Raw genomic sequence first — 12,705 nt, forward strand, 5'->3', positions numbered from 1 at the left:
AAGAACATACAACATAGTCCATAATCTAAGGCATAAAATGAATTTTTAAGTAATTTTAAAAAGACTGAAATCAGATGACATCAGCAAGAGGGCAGAATAGGAAGCACCAGATATTCTCCCTCCATGGAGATACCAATTCAACATCAATACATGGAACAATTCCCTTGATGAGAAATCCAAAAGCTAGGTAAGAGTCTCCTGCATTCCAGAGAGGCATGGAACCAGCCACATCAAAACTGCTAGAGAAGTATATGTCACTCACTCACCAGAGCTCCTCACATCAGCACAGCATGGTGATTGAGGGGAAAATCCCAAGTCCTGGCTTCTCCCTGCGGAGAGAAAGAGAAGACTGAAACGTGCATTTAATGTGTAGACTTTTCAGGAGGCTACCTGAGGGACTAGTATTTGCTTTGCCTGAATCTGAGTGCTGGCAGAAAAGGGTCCCCAGTCAGGGGCCACTGACGGGGGAAAAAAAAGTGACATTTTGCACTAGCACATACTCCCTTGCCATAGCCCTTATCCAAGGCTCAGTGTGGAATGAGTGGGAGAAAACTCCCAACTCCTGGATTATCCCCGGGGAGGAAAAGAGTTGAAGCATCCATCCAATAGTCTAGCTTGGGATGCAAATGCTGCCCAAGGAACTGGCTTCTCTCTCACAAGTCTCAGAGAACTAAACTGGTATAAATGCCTGGGGGCACTAGGTGGCTTACTGCTGCTCCAAAGAGCACAGGGAACAACAAACAGGAAAATACAACTCAGCTGCTTTACTCACAGGGGGAAAAAGGGAAGAGTGGAGGGTTTGTCCAATATTCTGGATTTTAGGGTTGCTGCCTCAGGGACTGGTTTCTAATTTCTCCAACTCAGATTGTTGACAGGACCCAATGTGCTCCAGATAACTGAGGACTTCTGAGAGCAAAAAACAGCTGGGCAACTTACAGCAACTCCAGAGACTCTACAGCACTACAAACAGATAACAGAGGGTGTAAGGATTTCTAAGCTTCAATACAAATAAGTTTGTAAAACCTGTTTAACTGGGAATTTACACACACAAGGCTGGAGAGTACATATCCACAGAAAGCTTGGAGAAGTCCCCAGAATCCCTTGTGGGGCTGATTGGTAAAGATCTTTCTCTGTACTAAGACAGTCTATACAGACTGGAAGAGGTGTTTCATCCTAATACAAAGTATAAGGCATACAAAGGAACGGTAAAACATGACCCAAACAAAGGAATTAATATATCTCCAGAAACTCACCCTGAAGAAACAGAGATATAGGAATTACATGACAAAGAATTAAAAGTAACTGTCATAAAGATGCTCAATGAGCTCAGCGAAACAAGGCATGAATAAAACTGGAATGTTAACAAAGAGAAAATATTTTTAAAAACCAAGGAAATTTTAGAAGTGACCATACAATAATTGAATTGAAAAATTCGGTAGAGGGGTTCAGTAACAGACTTGATCAAACAGAAGAAAGAATCAGTGAACTCAAAAACAGATCATTTTAAATTATCCAGTCAGAGGGGCAAAAAGATAAAAGAACAAATAAAAGTTAAGACAGTCTAAGGGAATTATGGGACACCACCAGCCAGAACAATATACTAATTATGGGAGTCCTAAAAGGAGAAGAGAGAGAAAGAAAGGGGAAGAAATCTTATTTGCAGAAATAATGGCCCAAAAAACTTTCTATATCTGGGTAAGGAAATGAGCATCTAGATCCAAGAAGGCCAACGGATTCCAAAGAGGATGAATTCAAAGAAGGATACACTGAAACACATTATAATCAAATTGTTAATAGTCAAAAACAAAGAGAGAATTTTGAAAGGAGCAAGAAAAAAGCAGCTTTGTCATGTATAAGGGACCCTCCATAACACTATAAGCAGACTTTTCAGTAGAGACCATGCAGGACAGAAGGGAGCAGGATGATGTATTCAAAGTACTAGAACAAAAACTAACCACAAAGAACTCTATCTATCTATCTATCTATCTATCTATCTATAGCAAAACTGCCCTTGAAAATTGAAGGAGAAATAATAAAGACTTTCTCAGAAAAACAAAAGCATAGGGAGTCCTCACCACTAGAACTGCCTTTCAAGAAATGCTAAAAGGAGTCCTTTGAGGTTAAATGAAAGGAGAATAGATAGCACCATGAAAATATATGAAAGGATGAAGCTTGCTGGTAAAGGCAAATAAAGAAACAAATATAGAATACTGTAATACTGTAATGGTGGTGAATCAATCACTTTTTTTATTAAAAATTTTCTAATGTTTATTTTTTTTTTTTTTTTTGAGAGAGAGACAGACAGAGTGTGAGTGGCGACAGGCAGAGAGAGAGGAAGACACAGAATCCGAAGCAGGCTCTAGGCTCTGAGCTGTCAGCAAAGAGCCTGACACGGGACTTAAACCCATGAACTGTGAGATCATGACCTGAGCCAAAGTTGGACACTTAACCGACTGAGTCACCCAGGCGCCCCTACAAGACTCACTTTAGATTTGAAAACACACATAGGCTGAGGGATGGAGTAAGATAGCCCATGCAAATGGTAAACAAAAGAGTTCAGGAATGGCCACACTTATAATAGACAAAATAATCTTTAAACTCAAAGACTTTTACAGGAGACATAGAAGGGCATTATACAGTAATAAAAGGGTCAATTTACTAAAAATATATAACTGTAAACATATAGGAACCCAAATATATGAAGCAAAAATTGACAGAATTGAAGGTAGAAAGAGACAGCAACACAATACCAGTAGATTTCAATACCCTTTCAATAATAGAACAACTAGACAGAAGATAAATAAGGAGGCAGAAGACTGGAATAACACTATAGAAGAAATGGACCCAACAGATACATACAGAGTATTTCACCCATTGGCAACAGAATTCACATTCTTCTCAAGTGTATTCAGAATATTTTCAAAGGTGTATTAGGGTCACAAAACACGTCAACAAATTTAAGAAGACTGAAATGATACCACATAGATTTTTTTTTTCTGACCACATGGAATGAAACTGGAATCAAAGCAGAAGGGAAGATCCAAAATTAACAACTATGTGGAAATGAAATAACGCATCCTCAGCAACCAATGAGTCAAAGAAGACATGAAAAGATAAATTAAAAAAATTTTGAGACAAAAACAAAACTACAATATGACAAAAGATGGGATTCAGCAGAAGCATTACTAACAAGAAATTTATAGCAGCAAATGCCCACATTTGAAAAAGAAGAAAGATCCCAAGTAAACAACCTAATTTTATATATCAAGGAACTAGAAAAAGAATGAATGGATCCCAATAAAATCAGAAATGAAAGAGGAGACATTACAACTACTGATGCCAAAGGGGAAAAAAAAGGATTATAAGAGACTACTGTGTGCAATTAAATGCCAAAAAATGGATAAATTTCTAGACATATAAAATGTACCAAGACTGAATCATGAAGAAACAGAAAAATCTGAGCAAACATATAACTAATAAGGAGATTGAAACACTAATAAAAATCCTCCCAACAAAGAAAAGCCCAGGATCAAATGGTTTATTGCAGAATTCTATAAAACATCTATTTAGAATTAACATCAAGCCCTCTCAAACTCTTCCAAAAAATAGGAATGTTTCCAGACTCATTTTGTGACGCTAGCATTATCCTGATACTAAAGCTAGACGAAGACATTATAAGAAAACTATAGACCAATATCTTTGATGAATACAGATAATACTTAACAAAGTATTAGTGAACTGAATTCAATGACACATTAAAAGGCTCAATAAGCTATGACCAAGTGGGATTTATCCCTGGGATGCCAGGATAAAAATTAATCAATGTGATACACAACATTACATAACAAAAAATAACAATCACATAATCATCTCAATAGATGCAGAGAAAGCATTTTACAAAATTCAATACCCTTTAACGATTAAAAAAAAAAAAGTCAACAAACTAGGAATAGAAGGCAATCATCTCCACACAATAAAGTTCACATATGTAAAGCCCACAGCTAACATCATACTGAATGGTAAAAAGGCAAAGGCTTTCCTCTAAGATCAGTAAAAAGATAAAGGTGGCCATTCACCTCATCTACTCAACATAATACTGGAAGTCCTATACAGAGCAATTAAGCAAGAAAAAGAAAACCCACTCAAATTGGAAAGGAATAAGTAAAATTATCTCTCTTCATTGATGATATAATATTTTTTTAATGTTTACTTTTAAGAGAGAGACCTGGGGAGGAGAAGGAAGACAGAGGATTTGAGGCAGGCTCCCTGCTGACAACAGAGACCATGATGTGGGGTTTGAACTCATGAACCCCGAGATCATGACCTGAGCTGAAGTCAAACACTTAACTGACTGAGCCACCCAGGCTCATAATCTTGGAGAACCCTAAAGGTCTCACCAAAAACAACAACCACAACAAGAAACCTCCCCCCAAACAAACACAGAAACACCTGTGAGAATAATCAAATTCAGCAATGTTGCAGGATACCATCAACACTCAAAAATCAGTTCCTTTTCTATACACTAACAATGAACAACCCAAAAAGGAAACCAAGAAAATAATACCCATTTACAATAACATCAAAAAGAATAAAATACTTGTGAATAAATTTAACCAAAGAGGTGAAGTGTATTTCAGCACACTGAAAACTATAAAATCATTGCTAAAAGAAATGAAAGAAGACACAAGTAAATGAAAAGACATCCTGTATTCATGAATTAAAGGACTTAAAATTATTAAAAAGCTCATACCTACCCAAGTGGATTCAATGCATACTCTGCCAAATGGCAATTTTTTTTTTCAGAAATAGAAAAACTATCTGAAATCCGAAAGTTCATATGGAAGCACAGTTTTCAGGCCAAACAATCATGAGAAAAAAGGACAAAACAATCTTGAGAAAGAATAAAAACTAGAGGCTTCACAGTTTCTGATTTAAAAACATTACAAACCTGCAGTAATCAAAACAATATGGTGCTGACAACAAGACAAACATATAAGCCAAAAGAACAGAATAGAGAGCCCAGAAATAAATCCATTCATGGATAGTCAAATAATCTTTAATAAGAATGCGACGACTACACATGGGGAAAGGACAGTCTCTTCAACAAACTGTATTGGCAGTATTGTATTATATCCACATGCAAAAATGAAATTGAACTTACTTTACATTGTATACAAAAATCAACTAAAAGTGAATTAAAGACTTAAACATGTATCTAAAACTATCAAACTCCTAGAAGAAAAAATAAAGGGAACTCTCCATAACATTGATCTTACCAATGATTTCTTGGAAATGATGCCAAAAGCACAGGCAATAAAAACATAATAGACAAGTGTGGCTATATCAAACTAAAAATCTTCTGCACATCAAAGGAAATAATCAGTATAGGGAAAATGCAACATAAAGAAAGGGAGAAAATACTTGCAAACCATATATTTGATAAGAGTCTAATATCCTAAATGCATATGGAACTCCTATAATTCAATAAAAAAAATAATCCCATTAAATATTGGGCAAAGGACTTGAATAGACATTTCTCTAAAGTAGGCATACAAATGGCTAATTTGTATGAGAAAAGATGCTCAACATCACTAATCATCATGTAAATGCAAATCAAAACTATAATGAGATATCACCCCTCCATTACCTATTAGGATGGTCATTAAAAAAAGAAATAAATAACAGAAAATAAATACAAGTTTGGGTGAGGATGTGGTGAAATTAGAGCCCTTGTATACTATTAGTAGGATTATAAAATGTTGTAGCTGCTATGTAAAACAGTATGGAAGTTCCTCAAAAAAGTAAGAAATAGAACTACCATATGACCCAGCAGTCCCATTTCTGGGACTTATCTAAAAGAACTGAACACAGACTTTGAAGAGACATTTCTGCTCCCTTGTTCCTTGAAGCATTGCTCACAACAGTCAAGATATGGATACCACCTAAGTGTCTGTCAACAGATGAATGAATAAAGAAAATGTTTTAACATGATATATAGGTACAATAGAATGTTACTGAGCCATCAGAAGAAGGAAATCTTGCTGTTTGTGAGAACATGGATGAAACTGGAGGACATTATGCTATGTGAAACAAGCCAGACACAGAAGGACAAATACTGCATGATTTTATTTATTTATTTATTTATTTATTCATTCATTCATTCATTCATTCATTCATTCATTTATGACAGTAAGTGAGCAGGAAAGGGACAGAGGGAGAAACAGAGAGAAGAATCTTAAGCAGGCTCCACACTCAGCGTGGAGCCCAGTGCAAGGCTCAATCCCACAACCCTGGGATAATGACCTGAGCTGAAATCAAGAGTGGGACACTCAACCAGCTAAGCCACCCAGGCGTCCCTGCATGATTCCATTTATACAAGATGTCTACAGTAGATAAACTCAAGGAATAGAAAGTGGAAAGATGGTTGCCAGGGACTGAATGGGAGCGGGATATGGGGAATTTGGTATACAATGGATATAGAGTTTCAGTCATGCAAGATGAAAAAATTCTAGAGACTGGCTCCACAAAAATGTGCATATAGTTAACAATACTATAATATACACTTAATAATTTAATAAGTTAGATTTCATGTTATATGTTTTTGCTACAATAAAAAATATTGCAATCATATAAAGTATGATCTTTGTCCACAACAAAATTAAACTAGAATTCAATAACATGAAGTTATCCTGCAAATCCCATATACATGAAACTAAAACACCATATTTTTTAATACCCTTTTTGTCAAAGAAAAAATTACAAGGGAAATAAGAATATATTTCAAACTGAAAGAAAATAAAAACACAAGGGTATTAGATCCAGTTCCAATCAGTAGCTAGAAATCACAACATACTGAATAGAGAAAATTTAATGCAAAGAATTATTAACTCGTAAGAGATGATTAACTGTAGAATATGAGACTAGCCAATGCAGAAACCATCTCCTATTTGTAAGCTGAGGGAGAATACACAAAGGAAGAGCTTAAAATTGGAAAGAAATCCACCTCCCCTAAAACTAGTATAAGTTTAAGACTTTGTTGGAGAGAATATAAATGCTATAGGAAGCTGCAACCTGCCTGTGGCAAACAAATTTGCAAGAGGTTGAATCCACAGCTAGTCAGTAAGAAGAGCCACTGAGTGTCTAAGAAGCTCAACAGAGAGTGCAGGTAGACTACAGCTATTCTATCAGGATTACCTGCATAAAGACAATAAAAGGAGTTGAATTAGTGTTGGCTGGCTAGAGCTGGTGCTAAGAAAGAGCTTATATGATGGCCAAGAAATTTACTGTAGAGTATTATGGGGCCAGAGTTGATCCACTATCAGCAGACCAAGAGAAGTTCACTGTAGCGATGGAGTATCTCATCTTCTTTGCAGAAAGTGTCCCCCATTGTGTGCTGGTAGTATGGAGTTGTTCCACTAGAAACAACCCACATGAATGCTGGAAAATTCACTGATGGTTGGCCATTGTCAGGCCTCCCTCATATCATTGGTTGCTATGGGAGAAAAATAAAATCATACCAGAATGAAGACTATTTCTTTTTTGTCTTTTAGTCTTCTACTAGAACTCACTACTGACAAAGCTAACACTGTGCCAACTCATCAAAGGTAAATTTTTACAGGGCTCATCTTCAGTTTCCCAAAAAAGAACAAAGAACGGTGGATACAAAATGAGAAACAATAAATTAATAAACAGCATAATATATCAAAATTTGTGGACTATAGCAAAAACCAGAATTTAAAAAGGCATTTACAATGAAAAAAGAGCATATAGTAGAAAAGAGAGCAAGGTTTCAAATCAGTGATGTAATCTTCCATATTAAAAACAAGAGCAAGTTAGGGCACTTGGGTGGCTCAACACCCAAGCATCTGGCTCTTGACTTCAGCTCAGGTCATGATCTCATCATGGCTTGTGGGTTCAAGCCCCACATCCAACTCTCTGCTCTCAGTGCAGAACCAGCTCTGGATCCTCTGTCTCTCCCCCACTTGCACTCTCTGTCAAAAATAAATAAACATTTTAAAAAAGAGCAAATTAAACCAAAGTGAGCACAAAAAAGGGCACAAATAAAATAAGCATGGAAATCAGTGAAATAAAAAATAGAGATAAAATGGGAAAATTGATAAAACCAAAAATTATCTTTTTGTAAGTATCAATATAATTAATCAACTAGCCAGACTGAACACAAAAGAATATCAGAAATCAAAGAAGAACACTACTACATATCCTACAGAAATTAAAAAGATAATAAGAAAATATTATAAATACAGTCCTATATCTATAATCAAATATAATTCATAGTTCTAAAAAACCTTCCACTAAGAAAACCCTACGACTAAATGATTTCACTGGTAAATTAAAAAAAAATTTTATTGACACCAAGAATTCTACACTAATGTTCAGAAAATGCTTGAAGAGAAGGGAATATTACCCAACTCATTTATGAGGTAATCAGCAACTTGATATCAAAAAATAACAAATACTTTACAAGAAAGAAAACCAAACCCGAATATCCCCCCTGAACATAGACACAACAATTGTTAATTTAAGAAAAGCAAATTAAGAAACACACAATAAGGTAACATATCATAATCAACTAGCTTTATCTTGGCTTTATCCCAGGAAAGTAGGCTAGTTTTACATTTGAAACTCAATCCGTGTAACTATCTCATTGTTTATAAGAATTAAAAAAAAAAACAAAACACTAAATGATCGTATCAATAGATGCAGAGAAAACATTTGACAAATTTCAACACCCATTCATGACAAAACTCTCAGCAAAATAAAAGTAGAAAAAAATCTCCTCAAGTTAGAAGAGAACATTTAAATAGTTTTTACTATAGCTAATTTAATACTTACTGATGAAAAACTAAAAGCTTTCTCTCAAAGACCAGTACCCATTCATAATAAAAACTCTCAGCAAACTAAAAATTGAAAGAAACTTTGTCATTCTGAAAAGAACTACAAAAATCCTACTGCTGACCTTATACTGAATGGTAAAAGAGTAAAAGACCATAAACAAGGCAAGCACTAGGGCTCTCACCCATTCTTTTGAACACTGCACTGGTAGCTCTAGCCAGAGCCAAAGGCAAGGAAAAGAAACAAAAGACAAACAAAAGTAAAAACTTCTGCATTAACAGATGCCATAATTGTTTATGCTGAAAATCCTAAATAACCTACCAAAAACGTACTAGAATTAATATGTGAATTAGCAAGATCACAGTGTAAGAGCAATAGTGAAAAACAAAACAAAGAAAACAGACACACAAAAACACTTCTATTTTAAAAATCAAAATATTTCAAGAACATAAAATATAAATTATGGATTAAATTGAAGCAAATACTTGTACCTCCTCTGAAAATTATAAATAAGTGCTGAGACAAATTAAAGAAAACTTAATAAATGGAGATATGTGCTATGTTTATTGATTAAAAAAAAACATGATATTGCCCGCAGAATGATTCTACCAAAGTGTCTCCTCAAATTGATCAGTAGATTTATTTGTTGAAATTGGCAATCCCAATCCAAATTCTAGTAGGTTTATTCATTGAAATTGGCAATTTAATTCTAAATTTATGCAGAAATTCAAAGGAATCTTGAATAGTTAAAAACAATTTTGATAAAGAATAACCAATTTGGAAGATGTAAGCTATCTGATTTCAAGACTTACTTTACTTGTATAAAGGTAGACATACAGACCCATGGGCCAGAATGGAAAGAAGAGATATAAACACATATATAACCAACTGGTTTACAACAAATATGTCAAGGTAATTCCAAGAGGAAAGGATAGTCTTTTCAACAAATGCTACATAAACAATTGGATATTCATATGCAAAACAAACAAACCAACCTTCCTTATCTCATACAATGTAGAAAAGTTAAATTCTAAATTCACACTACGTCTAAATAACAGAGCTAACTTCTAGAATGAAACAGAAAATCCTTGTGACCTTGAGTTAAAGATTTCTCAGATAGAAATAAAAAGCATAAATGTTAAAAAAAAAATGCTAAATTGGACTTCATCAAAAATGTTAAAAATTGCTCTTCAGAGACATCATGTAAAAAATAAAAGGGCAGGTTACATACTGATAGTATTTTCAAAATATGTGTCTGATAAAGGACTTCCATATGGCATATATAAAGAATACTTTCAAATCTACAATTTAAAAAAATAAATTACAGCTGAAAAATGAGGAAAGATTGGACAAATTCATCAAAGGAGATATGCAAATGGAAGATAAGCATACATAAAGACAGTAACTGTCAATAATGATTAGGCAAATGGAAATTAAAAACACAATGACATATCACTACACACCCACTAAAAGACTGACAATTTCAAGTGCTGAAGAGGATATAAAGCAACTGAAAATTACATGTATTGCTAGTGGAAATGCAAAATACTCATCCACTTTAGAAAATACTGACAATTTCTCATGGACCAACTCCATGTCTCTACTCCTAGGTTTACTTCTATATATATAAATCCTTAAATCCTGATGGGGGTGGTAGTTAACCAACTGAATCTGTCAAAACTTATCAAATCATACTCTTAAAGTTGGTATATTTTTGTATGTATATTACATGTCAATAAAAGCTAATTAAGTTCAAAAATCAGAGCAGCCCAAAGCCTCATCACCTCCTATTTATTTTTATATTCCCAAAAGGAACCAAGTTAGAGGCATCCTTTGGATTCTTTTCCTCTTGAGTAATAAAGTTCTTGGTGTTCTGATGTTGGGTTAATCTTAAGGTGTCTCTGACATGTTTTGATTACACATTCTACTTCAAACTCCTGTGGCCTTACAGAAACAAAAGGAGCTGTTAGGGTACAAACAGACACTCAATAGTTAATATGATTATTATTTTTTAATTTTTGTTTTAATTCTTTATTTATTTTTGAGAGAGAGAGTGTGAGAAGGGGAGGAGCAGAGAGAGAGGAAGATACAGAATCCGAAGCAGGCTACAGGCACTGAGCTGTCAGCACAGAGCCTGACGTGGGGCTTGAACTCACGAACTGTGAGAGAAAGTCTGATGCTTGTGACTGAGCCACCCAGGTGCCCCGATAGTTAATGTGATTACTATTGTCTAGGGTAACGTTTCAAAATGAATGTTGCAAAGAAATGCTACAAACTGGTAGACTGAAAATGTATCATCATAAATAGTGTTTTAAAAAGTAATATCAATTGTTTCTTTGTTGGAATACATAATCGTCAGTCATTGGTTTCCCTGAAAAAGCATTAACTTTCAAGTTATTTTCACTCTTTTTCACTGGGGATGCTTGAAATTTTATTCTGTAGATTAACTGAGAAATCTAATCTCAATATCTACCAAAGCCTAGAATTGTTCATGCTAGAAAATCCTCCATATTACAGATATTTTTCCTGCCATGCTTATTAAGCATTATATTTAATTTGTTTTTGTGTTTGTATAAGATTTAAAATCACGTACTGGTATTTGGATTTTCTGTGATTTGAAAATAACCTGTAATTAAATCACTTTTGAGTTTAAATAATAATCAGCAAGACTACATAGGATAAACTATATAGAATTCAGTCTCTTAAAAATTGTGTTAAAATAAAATCACACAGAATTCATTAAAAAAAACTAGAGTATATTACATCAGAAATTCTATTTCTGTCATTTTTCTAACATAAAAAGGGGAGTAATTCTGAGACTAACTGAAAATGCATACTGAATGAAAACACTTACCTATGAAATTAGGTATTTTCAATTCAGATCTCTATTTGGATAATATGTTTTCCATATTCACACACATTATAATCTTGTAAATATTTTGTGCCCAAGTTTGCGTCTTCATGAAGAAAAATAATGAGTTATGAAGAGAAATAAAACAGATCTTATTACTCCCCGGTTTGGTGTTTCAACAATCAGCTTATCTCTTCCTCTTAAATGTCTGGCTGCATTTTGGTACAGAAAGTTCAGTATCAAGGGAATATATGGGGCTAAAGCTGTACACAGATGTTCACATTTTAACTGTAGTTTGGTTTCCATACTAAGGGTCTTGTCCTCACTTTCCTACCTGCACACTAATTTGTTCAAATCCTGCCTTTTGAGCAGTATTATCTACATTCGTCATATTTATAGCCCCCTGACTGAGAAATCCTTTGTCACTGTACCCAGCCCTATTGCCATACTTGTACCTTGGCCTGACTTGCCATGTGGAACGCCAGAGGTTCACTTCGGGAAGGGAGCTCATTGTTTGAATGGACCACATAAGACCCGAGAGAAAAGGATCCCTGTGACCATACAGAATTGGCTCATCAGAGGAAGAGCAGAGATGTGGAGCTGCATGAAAGAGAGAAAGAGTGAGTGAGAGAGAGAGAGAGAGAGAGAGAGAGAGAGAGAGAGAGATTGAGAGGAGAGGTGAATTATTTTGTAGTGGAAACAAAGCCAAATGGATTGATAGGGTTCAGGAGCCAGCAGGAAGGTATTGCTGAAGTACAAGCAAGTGATGTCTAAGATTTATGGTGTTGAATTGGGCAAAGCTGCCTGAAACAACAGTGATATTTTCTTTATTTCTCTTGGGGAGGTAACAGGGTCAAGACCTAAACATTGTATATGAACCATTTGGCCATTTTAAACAAATCAACACTCTCAAATCATATCCCGCCCTACCCTAAGGTTCATCTGCCCTGTGTAATCCTTCGGTTACAAAAAAGCACTTCAGAACAAAAACTCAGGCCAGT

General features: G+C 34.9%; 1 long non-coding RNA gene across 1 annotated transcript in view; it reads right to left on the reverse strand.

Annotated features, from left to right (window-relative positions):
- Positions 1-272: 272 nt before the first annotated feature.
- Positions 273-12,705, reverse strand: part of LOC116737854 — a 90,488-nt gene continuing 78,055 nt past the window's right edge. The window contains exon 3 of the long non-coding RNA XR_004343134.1: positions 273-329. This is a non-coding gene — a long non-coding RNA (uncharacterized LOC116737854). The remainder of the gene's footprint in view (positions 330-12,705) is intronic.

The sequence above is a fragment of the Lynx canadensis genome, chromosome F1, assembly GCF_007474595.2.
Source record: "Lynx canadensis isolate LIC74 chromosome F1, mLynCan4.pri.v2, whole genome shotgun sequence".
NCBI classification, from domain to species: domain Eukaryota; kingdom Metazoa; phylum Chordata; class Mammalia; order Carnivora; family Felidae; genus Lynx; species Lynx canadensis.